Below are 6,000 nucleotides of genomic sequence, written 5' to 3'. Positions count from 1 at the left end.
GGTGACCTAGTGTGGGGGTGGGGGGGGCCCAAGCGGAGTAGCTAGATCATAGAACTGCTCGCGGGCAGTACCCCATCACCAGCCTAGCGATAGCATGTATGAAATATGTAAACAAAATAAAAGATGGGGAAGAAGCATTATATAGTGCAACAAATATGTCAAAAAACAGTCCCAAGGGAACGGGGGCCACAGGAGTTTAAACTTAAAGTGAAGGGGAAAGTTAACAGGCAATGAACTGGGATGCTCCTGCATCAAGGCACGGTGGTGGTATCTGGGCCCAAGACCAGAAAAAACATAACGAGAGTCCCAGCGGTATGTGATGTTGTTGGCGCGGAGGACTTCCAAAAGGGGCTTGAGGGCCCTGCGCATCTGCAAGGTACGGCGAGAGAGATCTGCCAAAAGAATAATCGGGGAGCCATTGAACTGGATCTCTTCAGAGGCACGGGCAGCCGACATCACCGCCTCCTTTACCGCATAGAAATGCACTCTGCAAATAACATCCCTTGGGCGGTTAAGTGCGGTAGATCTAGGACCAAGGGCCCGATGAGCGCGGTCGATCTCCAATGGTGAGTCAATGGGCTTCTGCAGGAGCTGGTTAAAGACCGAGCGGACCATGTCGGTCAAGGCCGACGGTTCCACTGACTCAGGGATTCCCCGTATGCGGATGTTGTTGCGCCGGGACCTGTTTTCCTGGTCATCCAACTGATAGATCAGGTCGTGTAGTTGGACCGTGTGATCTTGCAGCACCTGGTGATGTAGGTCAAGTCTGGCAGTCACTTCCTCCTGGGTGTTTTCCAGCTCTACCAAGCGGGAGCCAATGTGGGCCACATCCGTCTTGAGACCCACCATCTCAGCTTTGTAAGTGGCCTCCATCCGAGAGACGTAGCGCTCCAGGTCGGCACGTGTCGGAAGTGAGCGGATATAGGCCTTGATGTCGCCCTCATCTCGAGCGAAATCCGCCGGGTCCACGGACTCCTCCGACATCGAGGCCATCGATGGGGAGAGCGGGGGATCTATCCGGGGTGAGGGCACACTGTCCCGAGTACTTGCCCGATCAGTTGGAGAGTCCACACGAGGCGAGGTCTGGGCCCGTCCGCGTAGGCCTGATATGTCCGGCGGAGCCGCGGGCGTGTGCGGCGACCTCGGGGATGCTTGAAAGTAGGTGGAAAGCTTCCCCGACTTGCGCCCACCTGGACCCGGGTTCGTCTTGGGATGTCTTTTGGTTCCCATCTGGCGGTTGGGACGCTAATGGAGCTTTAGGAAGGCTGTAAAGGGCACCACGCGCGGGAGCAGAGGGAAGATGCGACTCACTCCGCCATGCGCCGGCCAAGCCCCCGAAAATGTTTATTTTAAATGGGCTCCCTCAGCCATTAAGTACCTAGGGACCCTGATTCCACGCAACTTGTGGGATGTTTATAACAACCTTCAGACTCTCCTCCAGAGTTGGAATTTGGGCCTTTTCTCCTGGTTCGGCCGCTGTAACATCATTAAAATGTTAATTTTACCCAAACTTTTATTATTATTCAATTCTTTACCCTTATCTTTAACCTACGAGTTATTTTTGCACATTCCTTATTCCTCAAATGTATCTAGTCACACAAACACCCAGCTCCAATATCTGATGAGTCCCAGACCTTTTGAAATATTATTATATGAATGCTGCTAAACCTTGTATCTCATTCTTTTGGAAACAGGATTGCCCTCCCTCTATTTCTATGTCTCTTCGTAAGGTACAGGATATCCACAGGTTATCAGACATTGTATGCAGACATTGTATAATAGTCAAAAGGTATAACAAAAAAAACTAGCACAAATGTGGCACTAACCAACCAGCCCGAATTCCTTTCTTTTTATTGTTGTAGGGTGGCTGGGTGATGTAATTGTCTGGAAAAAACAATTGCTATTATATTAAAAATAAATGCAGCACAAGTTTTAATTTTGATGGCACAAAGAAGCTCAAACATAGCAATAACAAATTGTATATACATTTTTAGATTTAACAACATGGGATGCAAAGTGGGTGGAGTTTGATCAAATAAAAACAAACTGTTAAAAACCATTAAAAAAATGAACAAGCACAAGTAAAAAATTTTGCAGCACAAACCAGAATAAATCCAGCAAATCCACGGTGACCTTTAATAAACAGTTACTAACACAAAAATGAAAGGAGATAGGAGAAAAAATGGAGATATAAGCACAAATGTAGTACTAACCAAACAGCCCAGTTTCATTTCGTTTGGCTGGGTGATGTTCCAATCTAAAATAAAATTTCTCATATCTTAAAAATAAAATCAGCATACACAATAATTTTTACGGCACAAAAGTAGCACTAAAGAAACACACTGGAGTTTTTATTTGTGGCAATTGTAGGGAGGCCAGCTTCACTGAGATTGTTCCCCCTACTGTGTTTTCTTCTTACCTGCCCCTCGGTGTTGGTCTCTGCTCTTCCCCCTTTCTTTTTCTCTTTCTGCTTCTCTCCTTTCTTCTCTATTTCCCTTCTTGATGCTTGGTTTTTGGGTAAAACTTGTTACATAATGGATGGTGGACATGACGTGTTCAGACACTTCTTATGGCCCTGAATATTATTACATATTGAAGGCATGTACTAAGACCTTTACTAATGTTATGCGTTTTGTTTATCCGATGACTACCTGTGGTCTCCTAGGTTTTTTATTTTTTGTCTTTACCAAAAATTCAATTTTAAATTCAATAAATAAAGAATTTTAAAAGAAAGGTGGGACACTAGAGACAACATGAAATCTCCAACAGATGGTCTCCATTGTGCATAATAATTATGTAGCTTTTTTTTTACAAGACTTGTATTCTTTTTTTAAGAATAGCTTTGTATTTTTAATGATAGTGTTTCAGAATGTCACATGTGCAGCTAAGCTGACATTCTTTGTAATCAAAGAATGTCAGCTTAGCTGCACATTTGAAATTTGGAAACACTATCATTAAATACATACATATATGCATACATTATTATACTTTCCATTGGCTATTCTTGGTTCATTACTATTCTCTAAGTAATGAACCAAGAATAGATAAGGGCTTGTTCACACCACACCAACAGTGTGTTCCAGAGCGGTTAGCTCCTGGAACTCACTGTATAGCATACTAACCTCCCCCCTGCGTTCTGGTCTGGGAGGGGGTGTGGCAGTGCATTTAAGTCAATGGTACCACAGCCATGCCCACTGCCCGCAGTGCGAATGCCCACACCAGAATGCACATCAATGCCTGTGTTCTGGTCCAGTGCGATCCGAAAAAATAGTGCATGCAGCATCTTTTCCAATTGCATTGGATGCGGGGGGGTGTTTAGTATGAAATGCAGCGCATCCAGCAGGTAACCGCTCTGTTAGTGGTGCGAACAAGCCCTAAGGGAAAGTATAATAATTGGAGAGCGTACCGGTAAACTTAATATTTTTCTTAAGTTTGCATGAGATGGAGCTTTCACAACTTGTAGGGAAGTATGTGTAGTTGCAGTTCTGTACCAACATTGTCCTTCATGACTCCTGAAAAACTTATATTTCTATAGAAAATAAAATGTGCCTTTGTTTTAAAAGCTAAACTCCAAAAAGCTAGCCAAAAATGTGTGTACATTTGCACAGTAAAGATAAATTACCACGTATAAGGTGTGCCCCATTTATGGCTGCTGCAGCATTTGTTAGATCTCTAGTTTTTTCATTGCGGCTGCATTACTTGCTGTACGCAAATGCAAGGCGTTCTGGGAGTGGAGGAGTGAAGATCGTGATGGTCATTGGTGTAGTATGAACTAATTATCTGTTGTGCCTGTTTGTTTTTGTATGCAAAAAGTGGAATAAAAACAAATTCCTAATGAAAATGTGATCCTGGGGCATACATCAGACTTTTCAGGAGACATCATGCTTCAGATTGCCAACTGTTTACAAACAGGTGTGAAGATTACTGTGTGGATAGGAGAAGGACTCTAGTGAAACAAAGTGCATAGTGTTTAAACAAAGTGCATAGTGTTTAAACACTAGCACAAACACTGTGTCTCACGATAATTAAAAAGAATTCCAAATTCAAATGTGCCAAATACTTACCTGAAACTGTGCTCCAAACAGATAATAGCAATCTGGCACATATCCGTTTCTACTTCTTGGTGAACAGTGTCCCTGGTTGCTAGGCAGTTGCTATGGCCAAAACTATGTCAGAATAAGCAGAGCTTATTTTTCACTACAAGGTGGTTAATTCTACTTAATGATACTTACCTGTAAATGTCCTTTCCTTTTACTTTCCTCATGTCAGCCAAGCGATCCTTCCCTAGTGACCGTGTGAGTTCTAGGGAGTAAGAAGGAAGGGTGATAGCCTAAGTGGGCTGACATAAGGTGATGCCAGAAAGGGGAAATTACAGGTAAGTAAGATTCTCCATATTTAGTACATTTGGCATCATGCCTATATACTGTAATTTTCTATGTAATTTTGTGTGTGTAAATCTGTTACAATGTTGCAAGCTAACAACGATAGTTGAATTTATAAACAATTCTGACTATATTTTGCACTATGTATAGGAGTTGTGGAAATGGTGCTGATTCTTTATCTGACCACTGGTGAATGTCTAATGTTACAAAATGTTATGTTTTTGGTATTTTCGGAACTGCCAAATTAAATGTTAGTCATCCAGCTAGAAAAATAGACACTATCCAATATTATTTAGGCCACCTAAGAAAGTGTATGTCATCCTAAATGACAAAAGTAGAATGTTTAGAAATCATCGATTGTTCAACATATTGGGAAATGTTTTGTCCTATACACTGCATACCTGTGCTGGCTCATTGCAAATTTCAGGAAGATTAACTTGTTCCTTTGGAAGGAACTGAGCGGATTCCTCTTCCTGTTAAGTGCAATCAAATAGATTTTGAGTGTGCAGCGCTATTAAAGTGTAATCCCCTCTTCGGGTATATCAAAAATTTATATAAATAAGTTATGGAGTTAAGTTATATACATTTTTAAATACATTTTTGATATACCCGAAGAGGGGATTACACTTTATTCACTTTAATAGCGCTGCACACTCAAAATCTTTTTTATCTTCACAAAACATAGTGCAGCAGCTCTCACATCGCACCCAGTCCAGAAGCGCAGATTTTACATTGTTTCAAGTGCAATCAAATACCTAATGATAGAGAGTTTCCTCCCTACAACTGAAGATGCACTTTCTCAACCTCAGCCATTTAGCTGACTGTATCTCTGCATATGACAACCTGCTGGGAAGGGACATCCTGAGAGTACACAAGTAACAATGGTTCCAACGACAATGCCTATGCCCAAAAGACTGCAGATGGTTGGGTAAATATTGGAGTGTGCGGTCATTACACACCTCAGACGATATGCAGGCCAATAAAATTAGCATATATGAGTATTGCCTTAACTAATCAGAGAACTCCATTGTGATAACCTTGGTAAGAAACACTCCTGCCTGTACCAACAACAACAAGCCTACATCTTCAGATAATCAGGAACACAGTCACCCCAAATTCCACAGCCAAATCCCATTCAGCTACCCCCAGTAAAAAAAAACACCTCTCCTTCAAGGAAAAATGTCTTCCTCTCTTTTCACAAAACCCCGTCCTCCCTTCCCAAAAGGTCTCCTTTACTCTCCTACCCCAAGCAAAAACCCTACCAGACCTAAGACACAGACTTTCACTTGTGACCTGTTAGAGCTTCCCTTGACTCTGTGCTGCTCTGCCAGTTGCAATACCACCTGCTCTTGTGATAACCTGTTATCATGTGTCACCTCTGATGAAGTTGCGTCTTTGAGGCAATGTATGTAGGGTGGAGCTGGGAAGCAAAGTGCACGGTCGACGGCGTTCACAAAGGATTGAGAAGTATATAACCAACTTTGATGCAATTTGTTTTTAATCTACATGTGAGTAGGAATTTGTTTGGATAAAGCGCTTTAAAAAAATATATATAAATTGATCTGCACTGTGGAGACAGGTACCACAAGTTTTATAAAGAAGAAAAGAAGTGGCAATA

This window comes from Nanorana parkeri, unplaced genomic scaffold (assembly GCF_000935625.1).
Source record: "Nanorana parkeri isolate BGI_ZX_2015 unplaced genomic scaffold, ASM93562v1 scaffold2593, whole genome shotgun sequence".
Taxonomy (NCBI): Eukaryota; Metazoa; Chordata; class Amphibia; order Anura; family Dicroglossidae; genus Nanorana; species Nanorana parkeri.
The sequence above is the reverse complement of the archived record's forward strand: the minus strand, read 5'-3'. Positions refer to the sequence as shown.